A 12,760-nucleotide genomic window follows, 5' to 3' on the forward strand; every position below is an offset into this window, starting at 1 on the left:
CTAGTTTTTTAATCAAAATCTCATGAAGTACCAAGTGAAACGCCTTGCAGAAGTCTAAGTATATTATGGCAACACTTACTTTTGCCAACCAAACTTGTAATATCCTTAAAAATCATCAGTTTAGTTTGACAGGGTCTATTTTCCATAAACCCATGTTGATTTGCATTAATAACAGTATCCTTCTTTAATTTTTTTATTGAGTCCCATATCAGCTGTTTCATTATCTTGTCTGAGATCAATGACAGGTCTATAATTACCTGAGTCATCCTGCTTACTCGTTATTAAAAATTGGCACAACATTAGCTTTCTTCCAGTCTTGTGGAATGTCCCCAGTGCTCCATGACTTATTGAAAAAAACAACATTAATGGTTCAGCAAGCTCCTCATCCAGCTTTTTAAAAACTCTCTTGAATGTAAGTTATCTGATCTGCTGATTTAAAAAATGTCTAACTTTAGTAGCTTCTGTTTAACTTCTACTCCTGAGGGAATTCTGTGCCAAAAAATTAACCCCCCCCACCTCAAATCTACAAACAATATTTTAAAATTCTACATATTTTACTTGTTGATAAATGTGGAGGCTCCAGCATGGCAGTGGGGAGCACAGGCCACTGGCCACATGGAGGTGGAGAGATCACCCTGGAGCCTTCATCTCCCCCCTGGAACACGGACCCTGACACAGCACAAGGGTTGGATTTGCCCAGAAACACCTGGGGCCCTGCCCCTCCGCACCAGGCGCACCAAGATAGTAAGCAAGAGGGATAGTCTTACTTGCATGCCCAGCTATGGCTCCCAATCTAGGTGTGGGGCAAGCAGGCTCAGCCCGGCAGGATCCAAGTGTGGAGGAGCTTAGGGTGGGGGGGATCCAGGTGTGGGGTGAGTGGGTTCTGTATGGGGCAGTCTGGGTGTAGGTAGCTCTGTGGGGTTTCTGTGTGCAGGGCGGGTGAGGCAGGTCGGGGAGTATCTGGGTATGGGGGGGTCTGGATGCATAGTGGTTGGGCAGATGGAGGAGCAGCTCTCCGTACAGTGACACCTCCCCCTGCGGCTGAGGAAAAATGGGGGCAGGAAGCTGGGAGGGATTGGAGCTTCCTGCAGCCGGGAGGTTTCTGGGGGTGGGAATGGGTCTGATTTGGCCTCAGCAACTCCTTGCAGTCCCATCCTCCCCAAGCCGGGACTAGCAGCTGAGCCTAGCACAGGGTAGAAATCATTGGCAGGGGCATCCCCAGCCCCCCTGCATTGATTTACCCCTCCGCCGGCTGCTCAGGCGCCTGAAATGACACGTCTGTGGTACTGGGGAGGGGTGCGTGAATGCTCTTGTGGCTTCCCTGTCATTTTCTACAGGGAAGCAAAGAAATCTGCAGGGTTCTGTATGGGGCAGTCTGGGTGCAGGTAGCTGCAAAGCAAAGAAATATGCACACATGCATAGAATTCCCCCAGGAGTGATCTTCCAGAGATACTGGAAAGAGTGTGATCACCATATGATGAGACTATATCTTCTGTTTTTGTTCCCCCAAATACAGAACAGAAATATTTATTGACTATTTCTGCATCATTATTGATAATTCTGCCATTTCCCACTAGTAATGGACCAATACCATTGTCAGGATTCTTTTTGTTCCTAATATATGAAAAAAACCTCCTTATTGTCTTTAAGTCTGCTGGCTGTAGAGCTCTCCTTGTGTCCTTTGGCTTCCCTTTTTTATTTTCTACAATTATTAACTTCTGATTTATGTTCATTATTTGCAAATTCCTTTTTCTCTCATGTGGGGTGTGTGTGTAGTGTAGTGTTATGTGTATGTATATGTATGGTTTTTAGAGCTGCCTTCACTTCCCCTCTAAACCAAGTTGGTTTTTGTAATCAGCACAGCCTTCTTCCTTGATTGTGGCTTTTCGGGCATCTAGTAAGGTGTTCGTAAATCATTGCCAATTATCATTCAAATTTTTCTGATTAAGTTCTTCCTTGCAGCTGATTTAGCTTATAATTGTTTTCAGCTTAGTGAAATTGGCCCTATTTAAAATACCAAGTATATATATTACTGACTTTCTTCTTCTTCCACATTATAAATGTGATCAAGTCATGGTCACTTGTATTTAAACTAGCATTAACTTTTAGATCTGTAATCGGTTCTTCCTTTGTCTGTTAGGACAAGCTGTAATATAGAATTCCTCTGTGTTGGCTGCCACAGTTATTGAGTTTGGCAATTGTCATCTATAATGTTTGGAAATTCCAAGGATGTTTTAGCACTGGCAGCATGAGACATCCAGCATATGTCAGTCAAATTGAAGTCCCCCGTGATCATACATTTTCCCCTCTTACACATTGTAGACAGGTGTATGAGGAAGCAGTCATCCTGTTCTACTCCATCATTCCACATATGTGGAGTAAAACTTGGGCCAGCATAAACAGGCTGCTAAACTAAGTTCAGGAGCGTCCATCCAGTAGAGGTATGCCAACTAACAGCACAAAACCAACTATCATATTTAGCAGCCTAATTGACAGTTCTGTCAGAGAATCCAATATTGCTCTTGCTTGTTTGTTTTTATTGGGATTACTACCCTACCTTGCTGAAAACAGGTGATGGTGAATTAAAAAACACCACCACCACCACCGTAAGATGTTTATGTTGCTTTTGGCAGCTGAAAAGCACTGATATAATCCCTTCTCCCTGTGTCCTACAACTTAAAATGAAGCTGTTAATTTCTCTTTTTGCTATCTGTCTCCTCTTCACTTGGGTGGTGTTTTCCCCGCCCCTGTTTTAGTTCCTCATACCTCAGTCTTTCTCCTTCTTTCCTTAGTTTTTCTGAACTCTTCTTTACTTCACTTGTCAACCTACTTCTTTCTCCCCAGTGCTGTGCAAAAAACGATCATGACACCCTTCTGTTTTATGTGGTTTCCTCTAGACTTTTTGACACTGTGTGGGGTTTTTTGGTCTGCTGGACACGCTTACTGGAGAGCAGTGCAAGGTACATTCCTCCCCAACTGATCCCAAAAGAGGCTCAGGGTGAATCTTAAAAATGAGGGAAAGGGGTGTAAAACATGGGATAATATGCCAAATTCAACTACCCTCTTCTACATTACTCTGAGTTTAGTAAGCTGCCTGCTGTCATATTTCATAAAACCATAGAATGTTATTTTTGCCAAGAACCTCATAAAGAGCGTTCTTCCTTCTTAACAGTTGTTGTTTTGAAAACAAGCATATGTCTGGCATCACCATGTATTTGTAAAAGGGGAAAAAAGTGATCTATTTTCAAAACATCTAGCATAATTGTGTTTTCTGCAGAATCAGTGTTAAATGTTTTGGAAGTTTAAGCTTAATGATGTCGTCATAGCCGGTTGTCAAGGTTGAAATGACGAGCACGGTTACCTGTTACCGTTGTAAATGGGTCATCTGTATCTGGCAAGAGTTGTCTTCCATGGAGTTTTTGTGTCTGCCTGTCCAGAGGACAATCAGCCTGTAGTAATTTTTAAAGTTAAATTTAAATTTTGAGTCAAGCTTTACTTGTCTGTGTGATTATTGGAATTGTGATGTTGCACTGAAAACGTTTTTTTCTTTTTGAAGTACACTATAAATTTAGGGCTTGTCCGCACTGTCCCACAGTTCAGACTATAGTGGTATGAATAGTAGTGTGCACTAAAGTGCTTCATTGTAACTCCCCCATGTGGCTGCTGAGGGCATAAACTAAAAGGTTCCTACTTTGTTACATAGTCCTGTTTGAAGAGGCTCACCCAGTAGAGTTACAGCTCGGCACTTTGGTATGCACCACTATTCACGCACCCTGTAATCTGAACTGTGGGGTAGTGTGAATATAGCCTTGGGGTCTGATTTCCCTCTCCCTCCCCCCTCAGAGATTTTGAGTATCCACGAATCCTATTACTTTAATTGAAGCTGTGGTTGCTTAACACCTCTGAAATTTAGACCTGTACTGAGTTTTATTGATTAATATTTAGAAATAATACACTAATGGAACCAATATTGACAGTAAGTGTATGCCTGAAGGATAATGACACTTAGAAATGAACAGCTTGGGTTTATAATGTTAATCAGTTATTTATTTTTCTTGTCTAATTGCTAAATCAATAGATGAATAGAGTGTTAGTAAAGCACTGGGTAATGACTCAAAAATCCAAGGAAATGAACTAAATTTGCATTGAATATGAATATTGTCACATGGATTGAAAATTACCTGGATAACTGTAAATTGAAAGCTACTGTAAACTGAAAGGTATCAAGTCTGAGGAATATAATTAGGATGCCTATCATGCTGGTATTTAAATAGCACTCCCATGATTTAGAAGCCTTAATAATAAAAGGGAGGAATTTGAAATGGTCTTGTGGGGCGGGGGGGAAGAGACAAAGTTGGCATTACTGAAACCTGACAGGAGAATACCTGTCCTTTTAACATCCCGACCTACTTAGCAAGGATAGTTCGTAAAAGGAGAGTGGGGGGTGGTGGTGGTCTGTTTGAAAGCTACCATTATCTGTTAGTTATCAATAACTTGGAAGCACAGGATCTTATGGCTCGGTATTCTAACTGATAAAGCCAAGGTGGGGAACTAGCAGGGATCTCTTGTAGTCCACTAAAATCAGAATGGACAACAGGGCAAGTGGCTCCCTAAGTATCAGTCTGTAACTCACAGAAAGAAAAATTGTGTTTATCACAGGTTTCAGAGTAACAGCCGTGTTAGTCTGTATTCGCAAAAAGAAAAGGAGCACTTGTTGCACCTTAGAGACTAACCAATTTATTTGAGCATAAGCTTTCGTGAGCTACAGCTCACTTCATCAGATGCATACTGTGGAAAGTGTAGAAGATCTTTTTATATACACACAAAGGATGAAACAATACCTCCTCCCACCCCACTCTCCTGCTGGTAATAGCTTATCTAAAGTGATCACTCTCCTTACAATGTGTATGATAATCAAGTTGGGCCATTTCCAGCACAAATCCAGGTTTTCTCACCCCCTCCACCCCCCCTCCCCAAACCAACTCTCCTGCTGGCAATAGCTTATCTAAAGTGACCACTCTCCTTACAACTTCAAATCCAGACTCCAGCGAGAAACTGTTGAATTGGAATTAATTTGCAAATTTGATACAATTAACTTAGGCTTGAATAGAGACTGGGAGTGGCTAAGTCATTATGCAAGGTAGCCTATTTCCCCTTGTTTTTTCCTCCCCCCTACCCCCCCCCCCCCCCCCCCCGACGTTCTTGTTAAACCCTGGATTTGTGCTGGAAATGGCCCACCTTGATTATCATACACATTGTAAGGAGAGTGATAGCTTATCTAAAGTGATTACCAGCAGGAGAGTGGGGTGGGAGGAGGTATTTTTTCATGCTTTGTGTGTGTATAAAAAGATCTTCTACACTTTCCACAGTATGCATCCGATGAAGTGAGCTGTAGCTCACGAAAGCTTATGCTCAAATAAATTGGTTAGTCTCTAAGGTGCCACAAGTACTCCTTTTCTTTTTGTGTTTATCACGTGGGACTTCAACTTGGGTGATGTCCTAATAAAGATGAGCTGAGCACTAATCTAGCGATCATGATGTGATTATATTTTTCTTTCAAACAGAATACAGTCCGAAACAGTAATTTATATATATACTTGGTCCTGTAAAAAGACAATGTAAATCAAGTCTTCAAATCTAGGTTGGATTAATTTCTTAAACCACAGTTACTGTGATCAGTGCATGAATTACTTAGTGTAGTTCTAAGCTTGTGTTTTGCAGAAGGTCAGACTAGATGGTCATAATGGTCCCTTCAGGCCTTAAAAAAAGTTAAATCTATGAATCTTCTGTACACCACTTCTCCATTCTGTGCTATGGAGGGGAATTTCTGATCAACAGACAATGAAAACTATCATTGAAAGCTTAACATACAAGAGCTGCATGGCAATATTAAATGGAAAGGTCATGTCTGCTAGAAGGTAGCAAAGTTCTGCTGAAGCATGGATTTTTGAGTCTAGCAGGGCTTCCTTCACATGCTAACATTTTTACAAAATCAGATTTGCTGTGACTGACATACACGTAAAGGCTCAACTCAGTCTATATGAGTGGTGTACAGAGTAGCTTTGGTTTTTCAAATGAGAAAAATGCCATGGCATTTATTGCAGGGTTTTAGGAACCATCAATTACTATCTCAAAATATGATTTGAAACTTGTTTTCCAGATGCCAGGCTGTTCTGAATCACAGGTTAAATGTGATGAATGTCCATCTATGTTGCAGTACTTCAGCTGCAACAGCACATTCTTATAAAAATGCCTCCATAAATCCCTGCTGTAGAAATCCAAATAATCTGGACATTGTAAAGTTAAAATGACATAATTTAATATCGTGTGTCCCTGTTGTCAGGGTACACAAATATTTTTCACATTTACATGGATTGTATTCTAATACAGTTCTAGCCCTAAAAGTCCTTTAAAATTGATATTTTGGGCTTCCATATTTTTCTCAGTTTTTTCTGTTTCAGATGTGCTCATGTGACAATTTTTTTTTTTTTTTTTTTTTACTGCAAGGCCTGCAGTCTCCTCCTGGGCTCTGAGGGTATTTCTGCACTGGAATAAAAGACCTACAACTTGGCTGCAGCAGGGATGGATCAACTGGCTTGGGCTTCAGAGCTAAAAATTGCTATGTAGACATTGAAGCTTCGGCTGGAGCCCAGGCTTTGGGACCCTCCTTCCTTGCTGGGTCCCAGAGCTCAGGCTCCAGCCTGAGCCCAAATGTCTACACAACAGTTTTACAGCCCCACAGCCCGAACCCTACGTGCTGGAGTCAGCTGACCTGGGTCAACTGCAGGTGTTTAATTATCATGTAGTAGACCTACTCTGAGAGTCAAGCTAGATAGGTTCTTTCCTATGCTTCATCACTGGTAACAAAGTGTCTCTATTTCAAATTCCTAAATACTTGTGTAACCCCATTGCCCAGAGCAAATAGCGAGCTTTTACAGGTGAGAGCTTTTATTTAATGAAAGCAAACCTCCCCACGCAAAAAAACCCAACCAAAAACCCACTATTTCCTCTTTTTGCAAAGAAAACATTCCAAATGTGAACTGAGTGTAACCGATGAATTCCTGTCTTTGTTAGCATGTATGTAGCTTCAGAGCCTCAGCAGTTACTTGGAGCTTTCCTATAGAACAGCAGGGTGAAAACTAACCAGTGTATGTCCGTGTTTATTCATGCTCTTCAAAAGCATATGGATAGTACTGAACCTGAAAAAGATGGTCTACTTTACTTTGTGGCTGGTTGGCTAAACTATAAACAGCAGAGGCAGGCACTTGGAAAAGGATTTGAAAATGGAGGCTGAGTGGGATAGCTAACAGATAACTTTGCAGCAGTCAGAAAGCTGAGGGAGGGGCAGAATAATGGAGACATAGCTCCATAATAATGGAGACATAGCTCTATCACCGCAGCCAGAAGGTTGGGCGAGGGGCATAATAGCACATGTACAGTTGCAGAACCAGGAGATTCTGGTTGAGGTGTGGTGGGAACCAAGATCTGGAAAAACTTAATTGTAACATACTTGTTAAGGAAGTTGGGTTTTTTTCTTCTCTCATGAAACAATAGACTTGATCAGCAGACTAAACTTTTTTTAAAAAATGGATCTCCTACGTAGTAATTGCCTGGGAAATTAATTTGTAAAATGCTACATTTAGAAGTACTTAGTTGCCATAGGATATATATTTTGAGCACTTAAAAATACTGGTAATATAATGAAACAGGCTGAAGTAGCAAAAACAAAATGATGAAAACTTTATAGGGGAGGTGCTCCTTCCAAAATGGGACAGGCTGGGCTGGAGGTAACACCATAATGAAGCCTTGTTTGATATTTGTGCTTTGCCCTTTATATTTTGTCTGAATTTCACATGTCCCCAGTCAGCCATGGGCATATGTTGAATGTAAATTTCAGATGCCAGCTTGTCCCAACTGGGGGGTAGGATCATACTGCCAATTAGTGTTTTAATTTAAAATGTTTTCCACTTAAAATCAGGACTGCTGAATCTTTCTAAGGGACACAGAACACTGGCTAATAAAACAGGCTTGTCCTGGTGAGAACAGGGTAAGTAACAATATTATTTACTAGCATTTTTGTCCTGAGTTAGTAAATACTGCATGGAAACTGATATGTGACAGAGTGTGTGCTTCTCAGGATGATCAGTGTCCTAGAAATAGGGAATAAGCAACCCAAATGAACTTTTCCGCAGTGCTGAATATATACAGTATTTAAATAATGGATGTAAATAAAATATATTAATACAAAATATATTTTATTCACTTTCAAAACAAATCTCATAACCAAAACTAAAGAATAAAAACCTGGTAGTAATGCAACGTCAGGGTTGAGGAATCAATCAGAAGTGAGGAAATTCAGAATTAAGGTTGAAAGTTTGACCTTAAATTTTCCCTTATGCTGCAAGCTATAGTGTTTATATAATATATTAGCAGTTATCAAACAGGGTGAAAAATTTGCAGATGACAGTTTTTAGGGTAATCAAATTTAGAGAGGATTGTGAGGAATTTAAGAAACTAATGCCCCTCTGCCATGTACATTGGCCAAACCGGACAGTCTCTACGCAAAAGAATAAATGGACACAAATCAGACGTCGAGAATTATAACATTCAAAAACCAGTTGGAGAACACTTCAACCTCTCTGGACACTCAATAACAGACTTAAAAGTGGCAATTCTTCAACATAAAAACTTCAAAAACAGACTCCAACGAGAAACTGCAAAACTGGAATTAATTCGCAAACTGAATACCATCAAATTAGGCCTGAATAAAGACTGGGAGTGGATGGGTCACTACAAGAACAAAAACTAATTTTCTCCCTACTGTTACTCACACCTTCTTGTCAACTGTTTGAAATGGGCCACCCTGATTACCACTACAAAAGTGATTTTTTTTCCTCCTGTTGATAGCCCACTTTAATTGAATTGTCTCGTTAGAACTGGTAAGGCAACTCCCATCTTTTCATGTACTATGTATATATATCTTCCTATTGTATCTTCCACTCCATACATCTGATGAAGTGGGTTTTAGCCCACAAAAGCTTATGTCCAAATAAATTTTAGTCTCTAAGGTGCCACAAGTACTCCTCATTGTTTCAGGTAATAAAACTAAGCGATTGGGCAGCAGACTACAGTGAATTAATTTGATCTATGAAGTACAAGATAATGCATGTTACAATGAATGATCTGAGCTACTTATACACACTGGGTTCCAAATTAACTTTGACACCAAAGTCTTTCCCATGAGTGGGTAACGTGGATAGCAGAAAAACCTTTGCTGAATTCACATTATTTATACAGAAATATTTTGTATCACCAATGAAAGAAAATATTGAAAATTATATTAGTGTGACATCTGCAAGCCTGAAGAGTATGCCTACTTGCCGTGTTGAAAAATACCTGTGGTGCAAGTTGCTTTCTGTCCTCCAAGATGGTCTGTGTAACTTATTGAAATAAAACAGTTGTGTACTGTATTAAATTGCAACAATTTTCTAACACTGTTCTTATACCATCCCTATTTAGGCTTAGTGCTTCAACTACATCTTTACACATTAGATATTCATGGTTCTTACAAACAGCTTACCTAAGGGTTGTGATTCTATACACACTTAAAAAACCCAAAACAAACTAATATATCTGATTAGTACTTGCACATGTTAAAGTAAAACTGTTCAGATAACTACTTTTGGAGAGAGTAGTTAACCTCACCTGTGTTAACACCATACACTGTTATAACAAAGTTTGAAAGTAAAATTTAGTTTTCTCTAATTGCCCTGCTTATTTACTTTTGCATTTGATTCTGCTGGTTAATGAAACAGGATTTACTGTTTTCGATTAGAAATCAGTTGGTTCTGACAATGTGTGTAGCTCTTTTACAGTACACAAACAGACCTTGCCCTGAAGAGCTTATGGTCTAATAGGCAGACCCATGGAAGGTGGGACATACTGGGGAATCAGAGGTCAGGATGTGACATAGTTTGTGTTTCCATTTAAATGATGATTCAGTTCTTGTGGGCCTCATGGACTAAGTGGATTTTTAAGAGAGAATGAGATGTTGATGACTTGACTAATTGGGATAGTGAAGGTGTTCAGGGCATAGGAGCCAATGGGGAAAATTACATGCAGATGGGAGTGGGAACAGAAAACTAACAGGTGTTGGGACTGAAGTTATTGTTTGAGCAGCAGAGGCAGGGAATAGAGGGTGGGGGGTTGGGGTGGGCTGGAAGGGCAGCTGGTGGGGAGCCGGGAGCCCGTGGGGCAGCCAGGACTGTGGCGGGGAGCCGCGAATGGAGCGGAGAGCCTGGGTTCTCAGCTCCCCATACTCCTCCTCTTAAGTCGGTGGAGTTGCTGCTCGTGAGGACACGTAACATTGACCAATGGAGGGTAGTGTGGACATGAGCCACTGCAATAATTACTGCGGTGGTTGTAAGTTGACCTCATATAGGTTGACTTAAACTTTTAGTGTAGACATACCCTCAGAAGTCTGAAATTGTATAGGTGCAGGGAGGTAAAAATGCAGGTTAGCACTACAGATCTAAAATGTTTGTCCTCCTTTCTTTAAATGATAACACATCTAGTGTCTTCTTCAATCCAGGATGCTGTGTCATGCATTCCATAGGCATCTGGAAATAATTTTTTAAAAAAGGAAATCTAAATTCTTTCTCACTATTATTGTGATGAAGATCAGCAACTCAGATACTTTTAATCCTCAATCTGTGTAAGATGTTATCTTGCTTTAAATCCTTTATGTTCCTTTCTGAAGGAATCCTCTCTTGGACAGACAGCTTGTTCTTTGAATCACATACATACCATAGCGCCCATTTCTGTTGAGCCTTGTTTTTGTTTCAAAACATTTATTTATGCCCAGCGCTCACATGGTACAATGTGCTATACCAGGGTGGGAAAACTTTTTGGTCCTAAGGCCAAAACGGGTACAGAAATTGTATGGAGGGCCGGGTAGGGAAGGCTGAGGGAGGCTATACCTCCCCAAACAGTGAGGTGTGGCCTGGGCCCCACCCCCTATCCAGCCCCCTGGAACCTGCACCCTCATCCAGTCCCCCCCCCGACTGCCCCCCAGGACTCCCACATCCTATTCAAACACCCCTGCTCTATGCCCCTGACTATCCCCCTGGGACCCCCCACCCCATCCTATCTCCCCTGCTCCCCACTCCCTGACCGCCTCCCTGCTCTCCCCACCCCACGTTACCTGTGGGGTGGGGGAAAGGGGGGCTCAGTCCTTTCCCTGTGTGTTTCCCCTGCTCGTTTGGCTGCTCTTCCTGGCAGTCGGGCAGGGCTCGCTCCCTGTCTGGGCTTGGCTGCTGGAGGTGGAGGGGGGCCCTAGCTTGCTCTGCCCCATCACTGGCAGCAGGGCCCAGGCCCATTGACCACCCCCCTGCTCCCCGACTGCACCGCCCTGGAGCACCAGGTCTGGCGGCACTATGGCCGTGCTGCGCGGCTGGATCTGCAGTCACACTGCCCAGGTGATGGGAGAACTGTGACTGTGAGGGAGGAAGGGAAGCAGAAGGGCAGGGGCTAGGCTCCGCCTCACTCACCGCAGTGCCTGGGAGTTGGGCTGGCTTCTCCGCAAGCATGTCCTGACCCCATTACCTGGCAGGAGCTCGGGGGCCAGAGGGAAGAGTCCTGCAGGCCAGATGTGGCCTGCTGGCCGTAGTTTGCCCCCCTTTGTGCTATATGCACTCATCTTTTAAAACCTCATTTCTTGTTCAGATCGTCTTTAGCACTTTTTTTAGTGTATTCAGTCTAGATGAGCCCGGGGGGGGCAATCGGATGGCAAAGAAGTTACAATGCACTTGATAACAAATGAAAAATTGCTTGTGTCAAGACTCCATTGTTACAATTTTGGAGGTGTGGTGGGGTTCCTGTCACAGATTTGCTGGGGAAATAAGGAATTCATTCAGAAAGGAAAAGCTGAGATCACACTCTGCCAGTATACAGAATGCACTCACTTGTGAATAGTGAATTCAGATATGTCCTGTAGCCTGCATCTGTGAAATATTATTAATCACAAACATATGTCCTAAATACAGAGCAGAGGAGAGGGAGGGAGAAGAGAAATGCTTAAGTATATCTTCTTGCTTGTTTGGAGACTTTATTTAACCTTTAATTCTTAATAAGTTAATTCTGCAATGTTTAAAAAAAATGCCAAGAGATCTAAAAGTCAGATATTTGATATTCAGCAATTCTGTTTATTCATAGTAAATAAGTAAATCCATTTATTCATGTCTGAATACCAGTGACATCAATTAGAATTTTTGAAAGCCTTCACGATCCATCACTAATTTCAGGCACTCAGCAGCTGACCTTCCAGGGGAAATGCCACACACAATCCATCAGTCTTGCTGGTCGTCCGCTACTACGATAACCTTCCATTATTCCTTCCATAATAACTTTCTCAAGGTTATTTCCATCTCTGTGCCTAATGTGACTAAAATGCAAGTTGATTTCTGACATCAGGGTCTGAAACTCTCCAATAATATTTCTAACACAGGCATTTCTTTTTTTCCATCCAGGAGATACACAAGAGTCCTTTGCAGCACCACATTTCAAATGCTTCAGTTTTCTTCTTGTCAGCAGCATTAACTTCCCATGATTCACATCCATAAATCTCCATGGTTAAAAAAGGCTTTTAACCAGCGTCATCTTCGTACATTTTGAGATGCCACTGATTTTCCACATTTCCTTAAAAGAGGCCATAGCTGAGTGAGCAATCCTTAGTCATCTTCCAATTTCTTTGGAACATCCT

At 41.6% G+C, this 12,760-nt stretch overlaps 1 protein-coding gene across 5 annotated transcripts in view; it reads left to right on the forward strand.

Moving 5' to 3' along the window:
- WASF3 (WASP family member 3) overlaps positions 1 to 12,760 on the forward strand; it is a 143,159-nt gene that overhangs the window by 16,921 nt on the left and 113,478 nt on the right. Inside the window, exon 2 of one of the 5 annotated variants that reach the window (XM_075127527.1) lies at positions 7,979 to 8,047. The exons of the other annotated variants lie outside the window; for them this stretch is intronic. The gene's annotated coding sequence lies outside the window, so the exon portion shown is untranslated. The remainder of the gene's footprint in view (positions 1 to 7,978; positions 8,048 to 12,760) is intronic. 5 annotated transcript variants of the gene reach the window in all.

This window comes from Caretta caretta, chromosome 1 (genome assembly GCF_965140235.1).
Source record: "Caretta caretta isolate rCarCar2 chromosome 1, rCarCar1.hap1, whole genome shotgun sequence".
Classification (NCBI taxonomy): domain Eukaryota; kingdom Metazoa; phylum Chordata; order Testudines; family Cheloniidae; genus Caretta; species Caretta caretta.